Source organism: Vombatus ursinus, unplaced genomic scaffold, assembly GCF_900497805.2.
Source record: "Vombatus ursinus unplaced genomic scaffold, bare-nosed wombat genome assembly UNPS02009173.1, whole genome shotgun sequence".
In the NCBI taxonomy this organism is placed as follows: Eukaryota; Metazoa; Chordata; class Mammalia; order Diprotodontia; family Vombatidae; genus Vombatus; species Vombatus ursinus.
The window spans coordinates 10032710-10058014 of record NW_020948951.1 but is presented as its reverse complement, the minus strand read 5'-3'; the positions used below and the strand labels follow the sequence as shown (position 1 = coordinate 10058014).

Here is a 25305-nt window from a genome sequence, read left to right as displayed (position 1 = left end):
TAAAACAAAAAAATGTACTGAAATCCACATTGCTTTCTGGTTATTTCTTATTTCTTCCACAGTTGAGGGATGAAGTGGTAAGGTAGAGAAATCACCAACCTACATCTTTTAAAAGGAATAGGATGGTTTGAAAAGTTTATAAGAAATCAGTTCAGCATTCTTTTTAATAGTCTTCTATCATGACAGCTAGTGAGAACTATGAATTGGGTCCAAAAAGGCAGTGATATAACAGCCATAGTCAATAATTATTTTTGTAGAAAGTGCATCCTATTTCCTCTTCCATACTACCATTTCAGGACACACTGGCTCATTTTTAACCTAGCTATTCTGAATATATTGCTGTTCTACCTTTAAGTTCATTATAGGTGAAACATTACATGATTAGCATACAAAACATAAGAGAAAGCATTTAGGTAGCTAACTCAGACACAAGCCTATACTTAAGCCTATCAAGACACCCTTTCCTGTTACAACAAACAGCCAGTTAGCAAAACAGCATAGGCCAATTATACTAAAAATATAATACTACCTCCTTGTTCCACAACATTTCTCACATAACCATTACAAGCAGAAGAGGGGAGAAAAAACATGATATTGGATTGTTTTTCCAACAGAAAAAAAATTTTTTGCTTATTAAAACCTTACCTATATTCCATTTGAAGACACATGAATGCCACTCTTATAACAGGAAGTCAGACATAAAGCCCAAATTGCAGTACTTTCAAATTAATCCAAACTTCTTCCTCTTTTTTAATAGCTTCTTGAAATAGAATTAAGAACAACCTTTAACTTTGTCAAAGGCAGTATTTTAATAAAAAATTTCAATTACCTTTGCTTGTGAATTTTAGAATGAAACTTCTATGTTGGTTGATGGTTTTAAAATTGAAGTTGGGGTGGAAAAGGGAACTAAACTTTTTTTTTTGTTTTTGTCAAAAATAATCTACTACTCTATTGTTCAGATACCTTCAGTGGCTTCCCCCTCCCTACCAAATAAATAGTTAAAATCCTGTAGTTCAAGGCCCTCCATACCTTACACTGTATGTGGAAGACAAATTACCTACTCACAATCCCCCTGAACTGATCCTAGTTCCCTCTCATATTGTTGCCCTACTCCTAGAATGCCCTTCCCACGTCATCCATTGTAAAAATGTTAAGATCCTACCAATCCTTCAAGGTTCAGCTCAAACGTCACCTCCTCCAAGAAGCCAAACTTTTCCTGATTCCTACCCCTCTAAGCCTTGATTCTCAACCCAAAGAGACTTGAATTCTCTTAGGAACTTATCACAATTCTAACTTGTGTGAATGTTTTTTCCCCTTTCTCAATTGGAATAAATTTCTTAATAGCAGGGCCAATTTTTGGTTATTGTTTTTGTGTATACTCACCCCACCCCCAAGAACATAGCACATTGTTTAATAAATATGGCTGAATAAATTTTCCTCCAAGATTAGGGAAAAGGCAAGAAATTTTATAATGGTTCAAGTAGTAGATCCAGCTTCAATTTCTGAGAGTAATGTCTTTAGATAATAAGGACCACAACATTGCTACAGAATAAGTAGCTCTAAACGTGAATTCACTAAGAATTGGGTGAGGGCATTTCAGACAGTTGTTTTAAAGGCCTAAATGCCATAAAAGTTATCAATTTGAAACAACTACTAATATTTACATTGATAGTTAAAAATCTACCTAAACAAATGGCACACAATATTTAGGTACATAATAGAATTGTGGCTCTGGAAGAGTCTGGACCACTGTGACTTACTCACTCAACAGTCATGGTATATCTATGTAGGATGCAGCGAACATTGCACTGTCCAAAAGCATCAGAATGTGATAAGGAATACATACTATCCCTGTTATATAGTAGATGATTCTATAAACAAGGAAACTGACACCAAGGTCACAATGCAAATTAGTGCTGGAACCAGAACCCCAATCAAAGTCTTCTGATTCTCAATCCAGTACCAAATATTTAATAGGTGAAAAAACATTTTACTACATAAGAGACAAAATTCTTTGAGGCTTCTTATATTATGACAAATATTTTCAGACTGCCCAAGTGATACTGAATGTAAATTATGACTTTTTAAAAAAAGCATTGTGATCCCTTTTTATGTCTGTCTATAAGGACAAAGGACAGAACAGAATAAGTAACCAGCTGCACAAATCAGGAATGTGTAACTCAAGAATTCTTCACTTATGCATTCCACTTCCAAGATAAAAGGGAATTCTAGTCCAATCAGCAGTTTGAGTTTTTTCATGTTGTTTGGATTTATTATTGGGTTTGGGAGTGGAGTATGGAGATGAAGGATAGTATAGAGGTAAAAACTGCAGCAAATCTTTCAACTTCAGAGAGGAGTAAAGGCAATAATTGCAATTTCACAATGGAGAACTATTTGTTCTTGATGAATAGGTACTAAAATTAAGTGAAATAGATGACCTTATATATCACTAAGATTTACAATGTACTTTATATACATCATCTCATTTGAGCCCCACAACAACCTTACAAAGAAGATGTTATGGGTCTTTTTTTCCCTCAGAAAAAAAAAATGTACGTAAGACACAATTTAATCTGCATTAACATTTTCTCTACTGCTTTCACAAATATAAACAAACATATGAACATATGTAAACACAAGCACATATACACATGCACACATATATGAGAGACATAGTAGATAGAAAGCTGGCCTTAGAAGCAGGAGAGCTGGGTTCAAGTGTAGCCTCTGACACATACTGGCTGTATAATCCTGGGAAGGGCACTGAACAACAGTTGTCTTGCCTAAACATGCCCAAAAGAACTTCCCTCAACTCCCTGAACATCAATTCCATTGTGCTCCAGGAACCCTCTCGAGCCTCACACAACTCCACCTTGCCTCCACTCCCATGTTTCAGCTACATAGAGCTGCCTGATACAGTGGGACAACTCCACTTTGAGGCTGAATCCTTTTTGAAGAATGACAACCTACCTGAATTCACTCTTCAATAATTAACATACTACCCCCTCCAGCATTTCTTCACAATTCCAATGATTCTGAACCTCTGGCTGCCACTGTTCAAATACCGTTCTGGGTCTCCCACTGACTACTCTCTTATTCCCATCCTCATCAACTTAACCCCACCAGGGTCTCACTCTAAAGCTATCCACTCCTTCACAGTAATGCTTGCTCCCATAGGTAACAAACTAGCTTTCATTTTTAAATCTTTTCCTTTTTTGATGCCTCCATCTTCTTGTACTCATTGAGCCCTCTCCTGATGATACAGCTTACCTAGCCTGTTTCAGCACTGATCATACTTCACTCCTACACCCTGACTCTCTGGTCATGGTGAAACTGGAATACTCCCTGCTCCCTAAGCTTACTCTGCTACCATCACTCACAAAAATCTTCTCCGTGAGGTTCATTCAAATCTACCAACCAATCAATTTTCTGGTCATTATTATCTGCTGACCTCCTGGACACCTTCCCTCCTTCCTCAATTAGTTAAGTACCTGGCTGTCTTTCTCTTCCCATCTCCTATTCTCAAGGGGCTTTATTTATATTGATACTCCCTAAAATACTCAAACTTCTCAGTTCCTGAATTGCTCATTTACCATGACCTCCTCCTCCACCACACCTCAACTACACACAGAGTGGATCTTGCCATCACCCAAAAGTATTCCATCTTGATGTTTATGAACTCTAAATTTCCTTTATCTGACTATTCTCTGATGTCATTTCAACTCTCTTTCTGCCTGCAAGCCCAAATCTTGTTTTTTGTCCTTACTTCTAATTTCAATCTTTTAGTTCTTTCCAAGCCATCAAGATGCTACAAATCTTAATCCCATTTTGTAGATGAGGAAATGGAAAATCAGAGAGGATAAGTGACTTCTCCATGGTTATAAAGCTACTAAGCATCAGAGACAGGACTCTTACTACCAAAGTCTTTTCTGTCTCCAAATCCTTCATTTTATATACTAGGTATTGAAATGGATAGAACCCTGGGCCTAGAGGCAAGAAGACCCCAGTCTATATCCTATATCATGACACTTTATTAGCAGTGACCCTGGCAAGTCACTTACCTTCTGTTTGCCTTAGTTTTCTCATCTGTAAAATGGGGATAATAATACCACCTACCTCAGAGGTTGGTTGTGAAGATCAAATGAGTTAACATATGTAAAAAAGTGCTGTGCAAATCTTAAATAGCCATATAAATATTAGCTATTATTATTAGAGATCACATACCCTACCACTGCCTCCAAATAGATTATAAAGTTCCCATGTTTTGCTTTTCTGACAAATTATCTCATCAAGAGCCAGCTAAGTAATCTTGTGCCATTATAAAAATTATAGACTCACAAGGCTGAAATGGAACATCACATGTCATTTAGTACATCCCCCTGCCCCAGGCAGAAATACAGCAAAGCTTTCCCCAAAGAGATAGGCTTAAAAGCCTATTTTTAAGGCTTACTCCTTTCTAACCTTCTCTTCCTTCCCCAACTCCATTTCCCTCCAGAGGATGATCTCACCTACTTTGTTGAGATATGAGCTCCCTGAAATCTCTCCCTCCCCCACACTTAAAACCTTTCAGTCTTTAAACCACTTTCTTCCCACTCCATTAGGTCTTTAAAGAAAGAAGGGTCCTCTACCTTTGCCAAGGTTAACTTCTCTATTTATATATACTTGGATCCCACCTCCTCCCAGCTCTTTAGGAACTTTGTTTCATTAATCATTTCTTCCTTCTAGCTCTTTCTCATGTCTTCATTCTCCCCATCTCTCCTACTTCCTTTCCTTCTATTTACAAAGACAAGTCTTCCTGCTTCCACCTCTTAAAAAAAAACCTCTCCTCAACCCTCTCATCCCCTTCAAGCTATCTTCCAATATCTCCTCATGATTTAACTTCAAAAAATAATGGTGTACATTCTTAATGATTCATTTCATCCACTTCCCTACCATTCATTTACGCAAACCTCTGCAGTCTGGCTTCCATACCTATCTCTTTACTGAAACTAGTCTCTCCAAGGTCACCAATGATCTCTTCTAATTTCCAAATCCAATGGCTCTTTCTCAATTATCATTCTCCTTAACCATTTCAGCAGTTTTCTAGATGTCCCATCTCCCTTAGGCCAGCCCTGAAGGCTCTCAACCTCCACTTTTCTATCTAGTTTACCAGCATTATTTCAAAACTATTCCCCTTCTTCACATACTCTATATTGCAAACAAACTGGTCAGCTAGCTACTTACTAATGTGGTCTCATTCCAGCTCTATATCTGCTATTTTAAGTATTATTATTATTATTATACTGGATTCTCTTATGAGTATCTATACAAACCATTTCCCATACCTAAAATACTCATATTTCATAACTCTGCATATTCAAGTTTCCTTTACTTCCTTCACAGCCTTAAGGCACCACCACCTCCATAAAGCTTTCATGACCATGGCTAAAAGTGATCTTTCTCCTTAAAAAAAAGTTTTTATATCATTTTGCCTAGATCTTTCCTTTTGCCCTTAATTACATTCTATACTGCACCACATTTTTGTGTACATGTCTTATTCCCTTAAATTACCCCATCCCACCCCAACCTCTTAACAAAATATGTGATTTTCCATCTTTTTGTATAATTCCTTGCAATATACTTTGATATTTTAGTGAACCCATGAGCCACGACCCATCCATGTTTTCCCAGACTATGATATTCTTGTTCAAGTCTTTCTACAAAGGATCTTACCAACAGACTAGAGGCTATTCCCTGGGTTTTTGGTGTGTGTTTTTTTTTTAATTCCATGTATGCCTGTGAAGCATATATATATTCAATCTCAATCTCTCAAGAGGCAACACAGGTACCTCTTTTTCTGGTCACACATATTCTTTATGATGTCTTATGATATTTCTCTAGCAAAATCATCCTCGAAATATGCAAGTCATCTGCAGTTTTGATTCTTCTGCTGAAGTCAGCCTCAGAACATCAAACCCAGGGGTCATTCAAGAAATTGGCTTAGATATCTTGAAAAACACTTGAAAAACAAAATGAAGAATGGATTATTGCTCACATTATAATATGCACCTGGACAATTAGTCCATCAGTACATACTGCATCTTTGAAAGATACTAAGCTGAATTTTATGTACTTATAATGTCCAAACTTGGACCCAGAAGAGAGATGAGAAATTGTACCTTCTTTTTTTTTTGCAAAGTTGGATGCCTAAGGATGTGAAACATTGCATATACTGTTAGACTTGGTTTATGTGTTAGTTAACTTTTCTGAATGTCCTGTTTTGTTTTTATTTTTTTTAATGGGATTATTCCATAGGTAGGAGGGGGAGGGGCATGAGAAAGGGAAAGGTCTATTAAAATAAGGTCTCTTAAGGTTCTATTCAAAAATGACAGAAACAATAGCAACAAAAGTTAAACATTTCTTTAAAGAAAAGGAAAAAAATACTGCAGACAGACAATGAATAGGAGGAAATTTGGCTAGATAAAATTTGGAAGATATAAGCAGCTCATTATAGTGCTAAATTTGAAGTCAGAAAATCTGAGGTCAAAAATCAACCTCCAACACTAGCTATGGACAATTCATTTAACTTTTCTGAATTTCAGTTTTTTAATCTGTAAAATGGGGATAATACCTATAGGTAATGAAAGGGGTGTTAAAAAGAGCAAATCAGAATGCATATAACAGCATTCTGTAAGCCTTTAAACATTATTAAATGTCAGTCAATAATAACAATAATAAAATAAGCAGCATTTTCGATTATCACATGCTGCTTACTTCAAAAAAGCAACAGCAATTTTATCTCTTTGTGAATCAGGGACAAAACAAAAACCAAAACCTTGATTTTGGAAGAAAAGGTGCCTGTACATAGGAAGCACTCATTTACATTTTGTTCAATTTGCTGCAACTCTGGAGAATATTGTACAATCTCTCAATAAACTTGTTACAAAGTCTAACAGCTCCTCTTCTTAACCTACAGATGATCCTAATAGGAAACTGACAACAAATATATCGCCTTGTAGCTAAATTTTGTTTTGTTTTTAAAAGTAACAACTGAGAAAAAAAAAGTCTTCCGGACTGGAAAGAGACTAGTCTGGAAGACTATAGACTCAGCAATTAAAAAGCTATAGTAAATAGTCTACTGATCACAGCAGTTCTACTTCAGACTCTGACTCCATGTGTCCTTGGCCAATTCATTTCACTTCTGTATATGTCTGCTTGATCTTTAAAATAAGAGGGGTTAACTAGAGTTTCCTTTCAACTCTAACAGTTTTAAGGTTCCTTCTCCAGCTGTGACATTCTAAGATTTTAAATAAATGACCAAAAGTCACATATAGGATATATCAGTCTCCTCATGCCCATCACTACCAGAAGGTGTCACTGTATGAATCAGCACCTAGAGCAAGGGAATGTAAATAAAATATTGGGGAGGGGGGAGGGGAACCTTAGGGAGCTGAGGAGAAAAAAAAAATAAAATCTAAAATCCTCAAGTGACTCACACTTTGATCTAAAAAGCCAAAGTTCATAGGATAAAGATCATCCTTATGCTATTTTGGACTGAACCACAAGCTTTAGCAAAATTCAAGGTTCCTGAAATCCTTGGTGCTAATTTAAAATAACACCTCAAAAAATTACTTAAAATCACTTACCAAACCTCAGTATTTTCAAAAGTGATAATACACTAAGGTCTTTCCCCTTCCTTTAAGGGATGAAATGACCAACTCAAAATTCTCAAGATAATCCCTTAAGGAGCACAGCTGCCGCTGGGTGAGAATAGTCTAGTCACAGCTGCTAACCCATTACAGGTAAAGGGAAAAATCAATAAAGATCAGAATGAAGAATGAAGGGGTAGAACCCAGAAAACCAGCATAGAAAACATAAGGAAGTTTAAGGGAAAGGGAGAGAGGAGAAGGGGGGAGGAAAGAAAGGAAAGGAGAGAGGAGGGGAGAGATGGAAAAGAGAGACAGAATAGGGAGTGGGAGAGAGAAATGAGGGAGAGAAAGGGAGAGAGAAAAGGGGAGAGGAGGGAGTGAGAGAAGAAGGGAGTGGGACAGAAAAAGGGAGAGGAGAGAAAGAAAAAGGGAGAGAGAGGAAGAGGAGAGGGAAAGGAAAGGGTAAGAGGAGAGAGACAGAGAGAGAGAATATATATGAAAATAGATGAGTGTCTTTGAGGGGGGACTCTTATTCTGACAGGAGATTTGGTCTGGCTGCCACAGCCGGGTTAAGTGCCACGACTGGGGCTCAACCAAAAGAGACACACACACAAATATGTCCATTACCCCCACCCCCACCCCTGAGTAAAGCCACCCAGAAACCCTGGGATCCTGCTGCTGTGCTCCACACCCACAAACTGCGAGGAAGCTGAGAATGGCTATTCCACAAAACACAAGACCTGAAAAGTATCCAACAAGACCGGCCACCACACTCCCAAACAAGATCCTGTAAAGGGTACCTCTTTTTCAAAGCGCCAGATCTCAATTTGACCATTTTAAAGTCGCGCCTTTCAACGTAATACTATCGGCTTTTCCCTACATCCAATTCAAGCACTATCTCCTCCCTAAGCTGGGAGGAAAAGTGAAACGCGTGTGATGGAGGAAAAGGAGGAAGCAGGCAGCAGGAAAGATTAAAAGCCTTTAATAACTTTAAGAAACAATTAATACTTGTTCCCAATCCTGCTTTTCCCGTTTGCATCCACCCCCTACACAAGATACATTTCCCCAAAAAACTTTCGTCTCTTCCACCGCGAATTGGATCTCAAACATTGGGGGGGGGGGGGGGAGAGACTTCATGTAAAGCGGAAGAAGCTCACAGAAATTTAACTCCTTGATTCTTACTTTTTTTTCCAATACACTACCTCCACCCACCCCACTCCCCAGCAAAACTTGTTAACAAGTTATTTTCCAGAAAAGGAAAAAAAAGAAAAAACATCGATCCCAACCAATATGCGTGGTGCCGCAAGCTTAATTCAAGACTTTTCTCAATCGAGAGAGAGCCCCGGTTAACCGGTTTATTATAGGTACTTTCAGTTTCCTACAAGGGAGGGGGAGGGGGAGGGGGTAGAATACATCAATTCCAACACATTTCTCTAGTAACTTCTACCCTTCTTACCCCCCCAGTCCACTGCACGCCACCACCACGCCCCTCTCACCCCCCCCCCAAAATCATAAGTTTTAATCCGGACCTTACCCTCCGAAGACACTAAAATGCAGCTCAAGACAGGTTTGGGCGGTTTGGATTCTTTTTTTTTTTTTTAACGGGTTCGTTCTTCGGCTTTCCCCCAGCCACCACTACCACCCCCAACTTTCCCTCAGGCGGGGATCCCTCTAATCCTCTTCTCCGCCGCTCCTCCGGTTGCCAAATAATGCGCTTCTTACACATGGAGCTGCGGCGTCACTACCCTGAACATGCGCACCAGGGTCAGCACACACAGTCCATTACTACCCCCAAAACACAGGGGAGCTCTTAAAGGCAAAACACCCAGGCCAGACCAGGAAAAGCGCTGTGCCTAGGAGCATGCGGTCAGGACAAGCAGCTTCCAGCAGTGGGCGGCTCTTCCACCCCCACCTCACTCTACCTCCCATAATCCCCCCCACCCTTTAACGTGTCTCTGCAGGATACCAAGGAGCTATCCACACTCCCGACTCCAAGAGGTGAGTTCAAAGAAATTACCAGTAGGTAAGGCAGAGAGAGCTAGAAAGCCCACAGCAAGATGGAGAAGGAACTTTATGCGACTTCTTTAGATTCCCTTCACCGGGGACACCCAGAATTCACGCTGTGGCGCCACCCTACACAGCCCATTACTTTTATTTTTGTTGTTGTGTTTTTAAGGGGAAATTTTTTAAAGTAAAATCTCTTTGTCCCAAATATGTGAGAAATAGCATTGATGAATGTTGACAACATTACTATTACTTGGGGTTTTAACTGGTTCCACAGAACTAGAATACATTTTTAGACACTGATAGCAGCAGCAAACATTTAGTAAGCTTAGACGTATTGAGTACTGCGCCCAACACAAGGGATTCAAAGCTTGCATAAAATATGGTCCCTGCTCCCAAGGGACAAAATATTGCAAGCTCCATGTAAGCAAGGCCAAGTCAATTATTTCTGCTATCTCTCCCCATCCCACCATATAGAGCTCATCATAAAGAGGTAGTTTAATAAATATTTGCTGAATAAGGCTGGTGATTTTGCACAGCCCTCTCTCACTTAAATCCAATTCACTTGCAAGTTATGGTATCACCTTCCTGATAGCACATCCACTTCGAGAGTGAAAGATAAACAAAAGTCCAACACGAAGTAGTGGATAGTATGTGGCCTCTCCTCTGTCCCACTCCCCAAGCCACTTAACTTCTAGGGCAACTTTCCTAGGGTTTATCTAAGCAGCCAGCCTTCCCCATCACACTGGTGAGATCCAATTCTTTTGCACAAGTGCAAAATACAGAAATAAAACCTTTTTCAAAAGATAAGGTTAAGAATAATTTTCTGTAATAAACTGCAGTGCCTGGAGGGCAGTAAGAGCTTAGTAAATACTTTAATAATAATACTTAATCAATACTTTACTTGCAAGGCCTCTGGAATCCCTTCCACCTCTAATAGTCTATGATATTCCTGAGCCAGGACAAAATCATAGAAAACAAAACTTACTGATAGAAGCTTAAGGCATAGTGATATCAAGGAAAGAATACCAGGCTTGACAAATTCTGCCTAACATTGTGATCTTAGGTATATATGTCACTTCACATGTTTCCTCATTATAAAACTGGGGGGGAGAGGGAGGTTGAACTAAATTATTTCTAAAATAACTTCCAGGTCTCAAATTCTGTGGCTTGGGATTTATCTATATCAGAAATTATAGCATCTCAAAATTTGGAGGGGTCTTCAAAGTTTCATCTAATCCTGTAAAAAGGAACGACCTCAACAATGTCCATTCAAGTCGTTACCAACCTCGACTAAAAGATCTCTAGTGAAAGGGAGCCAGCCCACTGCCTGTCCAGGTCAAACCATTCCACTTTTAGATAGCTCTGAATGTTGAAAAGCAGCTAAAATCTACAGCTTCCATCTACTGCCTCTTAACTGTGTTTTCGGGCCACAAAAAACAAATCTAATCCCTTGCTCCTTGACAACCCTTCCCTACTACATAAAGATAGCAAATCGCTTCTTCTTTCCTCTCCCTCCTCCCCAAGTCTTATCCAAGCTAAAACATCATCAGTCACTTCAAGTGATCTCCACAGAACATGGTCTCCTCCACTATCCTAGTCACCCTCTTCAATATGGATCCCCAAACCCTCAGGAGCTTCTGCTAGTCTGATATGCTGCACCATATAAGTGCAGTATACCCCCACACCCATTAAAGAAAATACAGAGCTAGGAAAAAAAAAAACAACTAAAATAAGGATTTTTAGAACAATGATGAGAAACCTAAGAAAAGAAATTGTAAAGCCCACCCTCCAGATACCTTGGGGAATTGCTGCCCTCCCTCTCCAGTTACCTCTCAATCTGCCCCCAGGGTGAGCAACACAGCACCTTGGAGGGAGAGAGGGGGGAAAAAAACAAAAACTCAACACAACACTAATCCCAAGCAAGCAAATTACATACATTTTTGTCTGTATGATCCAATATGATGACAATTTCCGCTTCTATAGCATTTTAAGTTTTACACTATGCTTTTCCTGTAATACTCTATGAGGTAGATAGTTGAAGTATTATCCACATTTTATAGAGGAAGTAATTGAGATACACAGAAATTCAGTGATTTGCTCAAGGTAACTGAACTAGGAGGTGGGAGTACAGAATACTATATAGCAGAAAAAGCATTACTGTTGGAGTTAGGAGACCTAAATTCAAATTTCGGCTAAAAGCTGAATGACCCTAGACAAATCACTTAACTTTGCTATGCCTCAGGTTCCTTACATGCCAAATGGAAATAATACTTGCACTATCTACTTGCACACGTCGTTGTTGTGGGCAAAGCTTTGAATACCGTATTGCCTCTTTAGAAAGAGGGAAGTTTAAACTACAATTGACAAGAGTTAATATGTCCCCCCCATTATGAAAAAGAGTTTTCTTTTCTGAGGACAGTTTTGAATGAAAGATTTTTTAAATAATATAAACAAGGTCTTCTGAAAGTCCTTCCGGAAGGGGAAAGAGGGAAAAGGGGCAGGAAAGAATATCCAACATGGTTTATAGCAACAATATTTCAAGGAGGTACCCAAAGCCAAGGCCAAATCAGATCATGTTCTGGTTTATCAGAAAAATAGTAGTTTTTTCCCCTTGCTTGCCAACATTAAAATACTTAATTTTCCTTAAGCTCTGATGTACTAGGATCCACAGACAGCTTCTTTCATAAATGAGATCACTTTTCTATAATATAGCTCCTTCATCAAGAAGTTCCAGAAAGTCAATTTCTATAATTTTGAGCTCTGTGAACAACCAGCAGTTTGTAACAATCTTATAACTGCCTCCCAACAATATTTAATGCAGTAAACACACTGAGCTCTGTGAAAGAGGCATTCCATCAGCTAAAAGATGATACAAAATACAGCAGTGATACCATCCCTGCCCTCCACCCCCATCCTCCCAACCTAGATTTGTCAATTCTAATTGATACTATAAGCAGGTCACACATTTCAACTAAAAAATTCTTACTCTCTCAAACACAGGGGAAAACTTAAAAACTTGAGTTAAAAGAAAGTATCTTGCAGTTGTCACTATAATTCTCTGCTTTTTGAATCCTTAACACCTGTGTTTGTTTCCAAATCTGTTTAACACTCCAAATTGTTAATCAGATGATGTATGTTACAGCAATGCAAGCAAAATATTACCTCACTGCTCCTCACCTGGGCCTTGATTAATGCCAACTTAATTAAATACAAACAGAGCAAAGTGTGGTCAGATGGGAGACCCTGAACTTGAGACAGATTAAGGATTCCAGAGTCTAAACTGGCAAACCTTAAGAGTGTCACTAAGGTGACACTGGTTCTACAGAGCAAGGCAGCAGCTGCACTATATTAATGACACACCCCTGTGGACTGGTACATAGATTGGCAATAGATGGGCTACTCCAGTGGGAACTGCCACATATATATACATGCCAGTTTTTCCAGTTGGGGAGATGAGACACAGTTGTTATAAGGCTTGTTTTTTGAAATAGGGGGCACAGGGAAAGATAGGCAGGCCAATAAAAAGCAGATGTGAAGCTGATAAAAAGGTCAGTGATGTTTGAGATTCCTAATGTTTAGGTAAAATAGTTACATAGTATCTGGCAGGGAGTGGTTTCACTGCCTGTTTATAACTGACTTAGACTTATCAGCAAATACTTTCAATTCTGATGATTATGAAATATGATACAACCAGATTCTGAAGGTGAAGATTTTCTAATTAAAGTGACTACTATAGCTAGTGCCATGTTTTTTTCAAATGCTTCCTGAATTGAGACCTTTTCCTAATTCCAAAGAACAAATTAGTAAACTAATACTTGGGAGCCCTCTTGATATATGGCATTGATAACATCACACTAATTGATCTATTTTACAAATACTTAATTTAATTGTTCTACCACTTATGACCTAATTCTGATACATTTGATACAGAGGAAACCCTCAGTGTTTTTACTCAAATAAAATGTATGCTTGAGGGCACCAAACTAGACTTGCTTGTCTTTGCATCTTCAGAGGCTAACATATAGTAATCACTGAATAAATGCTTGTTGAATTGAATTCTTTTAAGTCTCTTTCCACTGAGCTCAAGTTATGGTATGTTTCCATCAACCCTGAATATCGATTAAATTCTGATATTATCGGTGTTTAAAAGTAGGCTTCCTAACTGATGTTCTGAGAAGTAAGCCATGATATTCATGAATAACTAGCCAGGAATGATCTAAAGAAAGTAGTGTAGTATATAATTGAAGGACAGCTTAATTTGGAGTCAGAAGCCCTAGATCTACTGTTTACTGTCTGTATAATCTTAGACAACCTCTCTGGGACTCAGTTTCCACATCTCTAAAATGAGGGGCTTAAAACAAGGACTTTCATCATCTCTTTTAGCTCTAAACTTTATGATCTCATAACCCTATCATTCATTCTGTTAGCCTCCTAAGGCAAGCAAAAAGACCTTTGTTGGGTTTTGTTGTTGTTGTTCTTGTTTTTCCCAATTCTACTAATCTATTGGCAAACCTGATTTTTTAAAAACTACCTCACCAAACTATCATTAATAAACAACCTTTAACATTTTCCATACTATATATTAATTTAATCTTCTAAAGCAGTAATGTCAAACTCAAATAGAAACAAATCCCTGTGGCCCACATATTGACTTAGAAAACCACAAATTAACATTATCTACGCTATACTGTATTTTTAAAAAGATTGCTAAACATTTCCCAATTACATTTTAATCTGGTTCCTGCAATGTACACCAGTTTTGCTGCAGCTTGGACAAATTTGACCACTCTGTACTAAAGTCTATATTAGTTGTATCTATGTACCGAGGAATACTATCACTACAATCCAAGGGGAGGAATGTTTTAGATATACATTTAGTGAGGGAAAAATACAATTAGAAGGCTAAATGGGAGAAAGAGAAAAAACAATGAAATTACTTAAGTATAACTTCTACCTTTTTTTCCCTGTGATCATGGTCAAAAATTATTTAAGTACTAGCATAGTACTAGAAGAAAATAAAATTCTTCCATTGCATTACAACAAGAAAAGTTAATATCACTAAAAACTTTATGCCATTCTTACACAAAGGAAGGAATATGGAAGTTCTGGTGGGAAGGGAGAGAAAACTGAATATCGAAAAACAGGCAAACAACTCTGTTTCTTTGTAGTGCTCAATGACATTTAACTATACTCCAGAACAGTGTCTTTTCTGGACACAGTTCACCATTTCAACAGTGTAATATCTTTAACTATGCTGTTCTAGACACATAATTCTATTTTTAAATGCAAGTCTTCTATATATTTAACATTTTAAGAAATCCTCCAACTTAGACTCTTTGCATTTAAGAACAGGCTAGAAGGACCCTCCTTTACAATACCCTCCTGTAAACACAAATAGTATACCAAAAGGGTTAAATAGAAACTGCTTAAAACCATTGTAGTGAACAGGAAGTGTATCTCCCACTGTCTTCATCTGCATGTGTCATTATTTGGCAAGGAACATCTCCTTTGTGTCTACATCTGTGGTAAAACCACCTACCTACATTCAGATCAAATTAAGTCTCTGAAAAGTTAGTCCTTGAGCCATGTTTCTAGGTACTAAGAGATTTAAAAACAAAACCCAAAAATTTTGACAAGGAAAATACCTTTCTTAGATTTGATCTACTTTAGAAGGTATTTAAACTTTCGCAAAGAAGCAACATGAGCTCCATCTTTAAAAGTGTGCTAATCGATATAAAAGAAAGTTCCTGTTTTTAAAGATTGATGACACACAACCTTCCCTTTCCCTCCGTCCCTGAACTTTCTTGCCTACAAATGTGGACAAAGCAAATGGCGATTTCTTCTACCTATACAGCAGCTGAAAGAAAAGGGGACAGGAGAGAAGGGGAAAGGGACTATCCCCGTATTGTGCTTCTAGATAGCATCTTATTCTCTTTCTTCCCATTACCTTACTTCATTTTATAAAAATATCTTACTTTCAATTTTAGGATCATGTTTAGCATTTTACTATAGGTAGTGATCACAATCCCTCCCCATCTTAATGGAGGGTTTTCATAGGTTCTGTGACTAAAAAAAACTGAATTACCTATTGACCCGCCTTCTAGTAGTGATGAGCTGCTCTGAATTTAGCTAAGCTGATCCTCAAATGACAGATCTACAGTCTGTCATCAAGCCCATACTAGAAGCTTTCCTAGCTTGGTAAAACCTGCCAGAGTATGCATTCCACCATTAGATATAGCCTTCCAGAGCCCAAAATCACCTATATGACGTGATCAAATAACCGATTAAGGCATTATTAGAGTAATAACACCACAACCAGCTGACATGTATATAATTCTTTATAAGTAGTAAAGAGCTTATATGTATGTGTTATAGGTATATCTACACACACACATAAACACACACACAGATTTATTTATAATTTCATCTGATCCTTCCAACAGCCCTTTGAGCATTATTATTCCCGTAAAAAAAAAAAGAAATTGAGTCTCAGAGTGATTAAATATGTCCAAAGTCACATAATAAATGGCAAAACCAATACCTAAATTAAGGTCTTTTATTCAAAGTACAATGTTCTTTCTATACCATAACCGCCTCAACAGAAGACATAAAGAATCAATTTGGGGGAGAGGGTACATATGATATTAGACTGAGAAGAAAACATCTAGTCTAATGTCCTCATTTTACAGAAATAAACTGAGACCCTACACAGGTTATGATCTGCCCAACATCACCATGAAAATTAATGGCACTCATGGACCTAAAACCCAAATCTGTTAGCAATACCTTCTTTCATTTGGATGGATTAATTAGTAAGATCCATGTCTTACTAAAGAAAAACTGCTTTGGGAGGAGTTTGAAATCTTAACTCTATTACAAATTTAGGTCAAAAGTCCTTTCAACAACGGTATCTTAAAGGGTGAAATAAAAAAGCCTGGAGCTTAAAAAAATGCAATTAAGAAATAAGGAAGTTCTAAAGTATAATAGTCTTAGGTGAATTCTGTTCAAATGAAGAATCCTTCAGACAGAACTCAGTTCAGAGGAACTGCCAGTATTTACATGTATCATTTGTACTCCTTCCAGCTTTCTTTCTCTCAGGGCCCTGACTCTCAAAGCCAGGAACTAACTTACTTCTTGCTCCCCTATGTTATGTCCAGAAGATCTTTGCTCTGCCACTACTCAACAACCTCCACTTCTTTAAACTTCATGCCATCACCAAATTAAAATGGATCAGACCCAAGATACTTTCCTCACCTTCCTCAATTACCCTCCATGGCTTGTTCCACCCCGTTCCCTGAATCCTCAATACTGACATTAATAACAGGATTGGTCAGACCTTAGAACACACCATCAACTGATACTACTTTTCCTAGAAGCCCCCAAATTCAGAAATACCCACCACCACCACCAACAGAACCGATGCTTCCACCTTCCCAAAGCCTGTACTTTTTTTTTGCCCTCAACATAATTTCTAATCCCTCAATCCCTTTCCTGTTTTCAGAATCCAACCCCTCACTTCTGGCATAACCTCTCTACTTTTGTGGTGTGAGGCAGCATCGTGTAATGAACTTGGGAATAAGCAATCATCTAGTTCAAGTCCTGACCCAGACACTTACTAGTTTAGCTGTGGTGTGCTGAGTAAGTCACTTAACCTCTCTGGGTCTCAATTTCTTCACCTATAAAATAAGGGAGTTGGACTCAATGACCTTTGAGGTTCCCTTCCAACTATAAATCTGTGATCCTGTGAACCTACAGGTAGCTACTTCAATGCTGTATATTTCCTTGCAGTTCAACAAACTGATAAGCACTTAAGAATATCAATATAAAAGTAATACTGTCCTCAAGCCCTCAGAGGGCTTACATTTTACTGAAAGGATACAATATTTCAAAGGTAAGTAAATACAGAGTACTTATAAAGTAAAATACACATCGATCGGAAAGGGGGTGGGGGATGTTGGACCAACAAGTGGAAAAATTAGGAAATGCCTATTTACAAAGATAGTGCCTGAACTGAGCCCTGAAAGGGGTCTGGAGTTCCAAGAGGCAGAAATCATAAGATCAAAGGATCACAGATATAGAGCTGGAGGGAACCTTGAAAGCAATCAAATCAAATCCCTATCATTTTGCAAATGAGAAAACTGAGGCATGGGGAGGTCAAGTGACTTGCTAAGGATCACACTATTAATTAAGGATCACAGTGCTAGTTAATAAGTGTTTCAAGAACTTGTACCCAGCTCTTCCTTCTTCCAAGTTTTGTACTCTATCCAGATATGTATGACAGAAGGCATGAAGGAAGGAGATGGAATGTTGTACGCAGGAACAGCAAGTAGGCCAGTTTGGCTGGAATATATTATGCCTCAGGGAATAACCTGTAATCAGCCTGAAAATATAAGCAGGAACCAGACTGTGATGGCCTTTAAATGCCAGATAAGTTTGTGTATTTTATCCTAAAGGCAATGGAAGCCATTGAAGTTGCTTAAGCAGGGTAGTGACATGGTCAGAGATGTGCTTTAGGAAATATTACGTTGACAGCTGTGTGGAGGATGGAACTGGAAAGGGGAAAGGATGCATAAATGGAGACCAATTAAGAGATTATTGTAATAGTCTAGGGAAGAGTAATGAGGGCATGGGCAGTTTTTTATTTTTCTTTGTAGCCCCAGTGCTTAGCACAGTGTTTGCCACACGGTAAATGTTTAATAAATGCTTGCTGACTGACTGAATTAGGATGGTGGCTATTTAAGCAGAAAGAAGAGGATACTGCAAAAAGATGGTGTGGAGGTAAATTCAGGAACACTTGGGAACTAATTTGATATGAAGTGTGAGTGAGAGTGCAGAGTCAAGGATAACTCCTAAGTTGTGAATTAGGGTGACTGGAAAGATGGTGGTGCCCTCTGCAGAGAAAGGGAAATTAAGAAGAGGAAAGGGTTTGGGGAAAAGACAGTTTGGTTTTGGCCAAATGAGTTTAGGATGACTGTGGGACAACCAAGTGGTGATATTCTATGGACAGTTGGAGACTCTAGGCTGGTGCTCAGGATATGAGGACTGGAAATATACAAAGAAAGGCAATTATTCAGTTCAACTATGTACTATCTGCTACCCTTGTCATATCACCATTCATGACTGGTTAAACCCAAACCCTGGGTTATCTCCACCATCTACCTTCCTTACACGTAAATCTTGTGGGGCTGAACCCAAAATGGAATTAAGTCACTTAACTGTGCAGACTGGGCCCACTACAAATGCACCATTTCAGCTCTTCCCTGGGCATACCATGCAGCTTAGATTCTCTACTTGAGGTATTGCATCTTGAGACTGGACCCTCACATCTCAAACCCCTTATATCACCTTCTTTTCCACTCCAGTCAGCAGGAAAACCTCACTACTTACTTCTTTGGGGAAATTTGGCCATCTTCCTTGAGCTATTTCTCTGCCACAGCTCAAAATATTTCTACCATCATCCCCTATTCTCTACTCCTTTACTTCAGTTTTTGAGGAAGGTGGTGGCCTATCTCCTTGCCAAAAGCAACTCCTCTATCTTGTCCCCTTGATCCTATTCTCCCAACCACTTCCTGTGGAATCTTGCCCAGTCATTTCCTCCTTCCCGCCCCCTTTAATCTTTCATCTCCTACTGGTAGCTTCGTGGGCTCAAGAAGCAACATGGCATAGTCCAAAGCAACGGATGGGGGTCCAAACCCAAGTTCTGACACTGACTGTCTGCAAGATGTGAAAGCAAGTCACTTCTCCTCCCTAGGTCTCCCTAACAGAGTTTAACTAGACAGCCCCCAAGGTCTTTTCCAGCTCTAAATCTATGAGTTTAGGCCCAGGTCTTTCCAACTCTTAAAAAATCCTTCACTTCACCCTTTGGACCCCAAGTTCTTGCCTATATATCTCCTCTCCCTTTCCACAGCTAAACCACTAGAAAAAAAAATCATCCTACTGGTTAACTCCATTTCACCTTTCTACTTCAATTCTCAACTCCTTGCAATCTATCCAAATGGTCTTTTCTCAGTAATCTAATTGTTCCCACAGCTTTTGTCACTGCGGACCACCTCCCTCCTCCTGGATACTTGCCCTGTGCTTCTGTGACAGGGCTCTCTCCTGGCTCTTTTTCATCTTCTTTGCTGAATCATAATCTGTTTTCCCACCCTCAAAGAGTAAGTATCCCCAATTGCCCTTTTCACCATAAATATTCCCTCCTTCATGACCTCATTAGTACCCATGGGTTCAATTATTATCTCTGTGTAGGTGACTCCTAAAATCTATCTATCCAGGCCTCATTTCTCTTTTTAATTCCAGTCCCACTTCACCAAATGCCTGCTGTCCCATCTCCTGACACCTTAAACTCGGTATGTCCAAAACTGAACTTATTTTTCCCCTAAACCAGCACCTCCAGCAAACTTCCTTATTTCTCTTGGGAAGCCTATCATCTTTCCAATTATACAAACTAGAAACCTCAGATTCATCCTTGATTCTTCCCTCTATCATCACTGCCAAAACCCCACAGACCCTCATCATTAATCACCAAGACTTTTATAATAGCCTGCTAATTAGTTTCTCTGACTTCAATTTATCCCCTTTCTCCAGTCTATCCTTTACATTATTGCCAAAGTAATATCCCCAATATACATGTATGACTATATCACTCCCCTTCTCAGAAAGCTTTGTGATTCTCTACTGCTTTAACCTGGTAGTCTAGCTCCAGTCTACCTTTCTAGTCTTACTTCATATCACTCCACTCTTATGTATACTGTATTACCATCAAATTGGACTATTCTTTGCTGTTCCCCTAACTTGACATACTGTCTCCCACCTCCTGCTTCCCCATGCCTATACATTTCCTTCCTTAGCTCTGCAGGTCAAAACTTTCTTTCCTCAGGCTCAATTCTCCTCTCTGAAATCTTTCCTGACATTCTACCCCCCCCCCGCCCAATACACACACCCCTTTGCTCTCTCCCTTTACCCGCAGCTAAAGAGCACTTTGTATCTCTCCTTTGCCTTGATCAAAATCTTCTTTGGATTATACTTACCTTTGTCCCTCCACAGGCTACACAGCAAGAACAGAGTGTCATTTTTCATCTCTGTGTCCTTATCACCTAACACAAAGCCACATGCACATATGAGGTGCTTTAATGGTTATTCCTGAGTTATATGCCTTTCATCCATAAGTCTTCTCTGCTCAAATATAATAGTAACAGCTAATATTGTTACGGCATTTTAAGATCTGCAAAGGACCTGTAAGGTATTATATTTTATTTCATTTGATCCTTCCAACCCATTTAAAAATGCAAAACCTGAGATAGAGACATCAGGTGACTTATTCAAAGTCACACAGCTAGTAAGTAAGCTAGTCTGAAGTGAATTTCAAATTCAAGTCTTCCTGCTTCCAAGTTCAGAGCTCACTTCAGGTATCACTTCAAACTCCATTTGAGGGTCTTATAAGAGGCAACATAGTATAGTGGCTACAGTGCTGGGCTCAGAGTCAGAAAAACCTACATGGGCTTAAATCACACCTAGGGCATTCAACCAGCTCTGTGACCATAAGCAAGTCATTTAACCTCTGAGCCTTGGTATCCTTGTTTGTAAAATGGGAATAATAGTACCCTTAGTATCTACCTCAGAGGGTTGTTGTGAGGTTCAAATGAAAGAATGTATGAAAAGCCCTATATATCAAACTTTAAAGCACCATATATCAATTATCATTATTGGTATTGGGTACCTGCCTTATTATTTAATAATAAATAATTCTGGGTAATACCAACTAATGTGCCAGCCTATGGATTAAAAAATGTCACTGATCTAATGTTTGGAGAATAAACCAATCCTAGAACATAGCCACTACACTTTGTCATATGGCAAACTATCCATCAATAGGGTTCACTTTTTTAACTATTCCCCCTTAATAGTGGCTAATCTTACTTGAAAATGTTCAGATAATCTGACTTTACTAATTTTTGTGACAACTTCTAGCTTTGATTTGGCTGCAGACAACCAGTGAGAAGACTAGGGTTTTAGTCTTGGCTTAGTAGCTTCCTAGATGTGTACCTGGACAAGTCTGTGAGCCTCAAATTTCCTCATCTATAAATGAAAGTGTTAGACTGGAAGATCTCTATGATTCCAATAATATACATTGACAAAGTTTCTTTAAGTAAGACTGCCCAAGGTTTTCATCAGCAATCTACAGGATTCTCCTAGGGCAGTCTTCCTTAGATTAGTTCACTTCAGTATATTATCTATTGCATAATCTTCTTAAGTATATCCTTTCAAAGCAGCTTTCAACACTGTGAAGTTCCTGGAACATCAAGACCTCAAAAGCATCTTTTTGACAACTTCATATAACCCCTCAGCATAGGAAATCTCTGCATTTAGTATCAATATTTGTGTGTACAGTTATTATGCAACTGCCTAAGTTGTTGATAATCAGAAAGCAATGAATTCTTCAAGTACTATTAATTGATGCCACCAAAACTGTCAATCACAGGGCATGAGAAAAATGCTAGATAGAGCTGTTCCCAGTTGATACAGCAATGAAAATAGCAATCCATGCAAGTGTCAAACGGAACAAATGAAGCAGTAGTGTTGGCAAGTACAAAGACACATCATGTATACGTGGCCCCTTGATAATCGACAAGCATTTATTAAACATCTGACATGTGTAAGGCATTGTGCTGGGTTCTAGGAATACAAATACAATAGTAAGGCAGTTTCTGCTCTGAAAGAGCTTCTATTCTACTAAGGAAATACAACATGCTCACAGATATAGCACAGATATGATATACTCAGTGATGGCAACACAAGTGAAAGGGGATGGTGAGACACAAACAACTTGGGGAATCAGGAAAAGTTTCTTAAGGAGGTGATCCTGGAACTGGGCACCCTGAAGTCAGGGGTTGAGATGCAAAGGTAGAAAGAAGAGTGTATGCCACTCAGATTCTTCAAATCTAGCCAAATGTTCAGAATCTTAGAATCTAGCCACTGCTCAGATTCTTATAATCTAGCCAATAGCTCAGTAATGTTCATATTCCTTAAGAATCTGGCCAATATGGTGGATGTTCTAATAAACCTTGTCTTTGGCTGAAAGAAGGCTTAGGTTGAATTCATTCAGGCAGGACCCGCATGTTGTGATTTCGGAGTCCCAGCACCCCTAAAACTCTAAACCTTAACATTTTGGTGGTCCATACAGGGAAGGTTCTGAACCCCAAGTTCTTCTCCAGCCAGGACTGAAAGGTAAGTAAGCCTCTCCCCACTTCTTTCTTGCCCTGCAGTTGGGGTCAATCTCCAAACACCTAGGAAAGCTTGGTGGTGCTTTTCGGGCAGACAGTTCCAAGGTTGTCTCACCCTCAGCCTGATGCTCTCAGGCTCTAGGTCCATTGGTTAGGTTCGAGGCCACGGACCTGAGTACAGCTTCCACAGTATAGAGGACAAGGACATACACCCTATCAGGAAGCGTATACCCAATTCTGTCAATCCTCTCAGTGATAAGGAATTGGGAAAACTGCAGGTGTTTTTTGGTTTCCTAAGATTTGCTTACTCCCTTCCCTCTATGCCCCTGAATCCTTCTTCATCAAGGTTACAGGGAAAAATTGGAAGAGCTAAAAACATCTTAGCAGATTCTAGATGTTTTGTGATCAATCATTAAGGAGTTTTGAAACACCTCCTTACAACCCTGGTTACTCCCTTCCCTTGAGTCGAGGGTATCTGTTAATCCCTCTCATAGGAGAAGAGAGCTCCACTCTTCCACCCCCCCCATCTCTGAATTCGCCCTCTACAGCATGGGCCTCACTGACCATGGCCTTGGGCCCTGGGGCAACCTTTGCCTGAAAGCATCATCCAGGTTCAGCACATCCTGCTCAAGGTAAAGAAGCTAGCCTCCAAACTTGGGTAAGCATGCTCTTTTAAAGTTTTAGTTTTAACTATTAATGATAAAATGTTGATTCTCTGTGTAAAGCAATTTGGAAATGCATTTAACAAAATTGAAGTCACCTGATTGATAATGGGTTTGTTTCAAGTTTCAAATTGGTGAACTTTTTGTATCAGTTACATCAAACAACTTTTCACAATTTGGTTACTGCTAAAATAATTTGGCTATTGTTGGTTATTGTTTTAATGTGTAAACTTGCCAAAAAGCTTACTTGGGTTTTGACTTGCTGAGAATTTGCAAGTGTATAGAAATGATCTCTAACGATTGGCTTTTTACACCTAGACAAATTTAAACTTGAGATGTAAATCCTGGAAAAGTTTTTCCTAAACTGATTAGTAAAACTTGCTGTTTGAGGTAAAAGCTCATGGGATTTTGAGTTGTCTAATGGATCATAATAATCCATAGATAATCAATAACCATCTGAGAGAAATGCCAAAAACTACTCAGAAAGAATGTGATACTGGTGGGAAGACAGCATTAGGAAAAGCTGAGAGGACAATTTTACCCTCAGTCTAAGATGGGATCCTCTTGGCTCAGTTTCCCCATTATATTCCTTTGAAAAGGAATGTTACCCACCTGGCTATTCCTGAGTCTGGTTATGAGGTGGATTTGATACTGCATGGTTGAAAAACTAAATTATCTGCATCCAAACAGACCTAAGGAAGGATGTTTTATACTGTTATATTTGGGCCCTAAATCTAGTCCTGCTTTATCCTTTTATAGCAAATTTCTATAATCAGAGCAAGTGGTCAGTAAAAAAACAATGCAAGTGTGTGAGATCTTGCTGTTTTGACCTGAATGTGTAGTCATTCAGTACCCCCAAACAACTGAAATTAAGTCAGAAACATCTTCAGTTTGGATTGGGGAGGAAAATTTTAGTGATAATTGAAGTGAAAGTCAGTCTCTGACAAATTCATTTGTGTAACTATGGAACTCAGGGCCGGAAAACTTCTACTTGCAAAAATGTTACTTAAACTTTTGAGAAAGTAAGGAGATCAGATAATCCTGCAGGTCAAATGTAAATGATTTTAATGGGACTGTTACACTTTTACTTCTCCCTGTATCTGGGCCCTGCAGTCTTTTCTGTCAGATTCGTGTCTTTCAGGCTACAGGCCATTCACCTAGAGTTGGTAGCAAACATTGGGTACCAGCCAATGGGAACCATCGTTCCCTGGATGCAGCCTGTACTCAGTTCCAGTCAACCTCCTCTTTGGGATCCCCTCGAGGCAAAGACAGCACTACACCCCTTGCCAGCAGGAAGCAGTTTCAGAAGCCAAGACCTTCACCCCTTGCCCCAAAAGAATTTGGGTCCCATTTCTTTGAGGGGGGAATGATGAGGATGGGATCTAGACCCCAAATAGGAAAAACCCTGGACTTTCCCACATAGCCAATTCTCTGGCGTTAGCTTGAGGCTATAATCCTATCAACCGGCCTTTCATTACCTTCTACACCCAATTTCTCAATTTTGTTACCCAGCCCTCCCTAGCCAGATGGCTCCCGGCCATTTCCCACTCTTAATCCTATCAAGACTCCATTCTCCCTTGGCCCCAGAGTACAAGTCCCAGTTCACTCTCATCCAGATCTTCCTTAGACTCCTCCTCCAGTCACCCCAAATTACTTGGCTACTCCTAGATCCCTCCCACAGTCTTTCTGTATAAGGTCCATCTTGTCTCCATTAAGGCGCTCAGATTCTTAGAATCTAGACAATAGTTCAGTAATGTTCAGATTCCTTAAGATTCAGGCCAATATGGC

General features: G+C 39.1%; 1 protein-coding gene and 1 long non-coding RNA gene across 4 annotated transcripts in view; one reads left to right on the top strand and one right to left on the bottom strand.

The window, feature by feature from the left end:
* GATAD2A (GATA zinc finger domain containing 2A) overlaps positions 1 to 25305 on the bottom strand; it is a 229003-nt gene that overhangs the window by 195954 nt on the left and 7744 nt on the right. The window contains exon 1 of one of the 3 annotated variants that reach the window (XM_027851202.1): positions 9163 to 9262. The exons of 1 other annotated variant lie outside the window; for it this stretch is intronic. The gene's annotated coding sequence lies outside the window, so the exon portion shown is untranslated. Of the gene's footprint in view, positions 1 to 9157; positions 9263 to 25305 lie in introns of those variants that run through there. One more of the 3 variants, XM_027851203.1, reaches the window with a different exon arrangement.
* LOC114035170 lies at positions 9434 to 24860 on the top strand. Its single transcript, XR_003568197.1, has 4 exons — positions 9434 to 9626; positions 22816 to 22859; positions 23350 to 23513; positions 24659 to 24860. It is a non-coding gene; the product is annotated as an uncharacterized LOC114035170 (long non-coding RNA).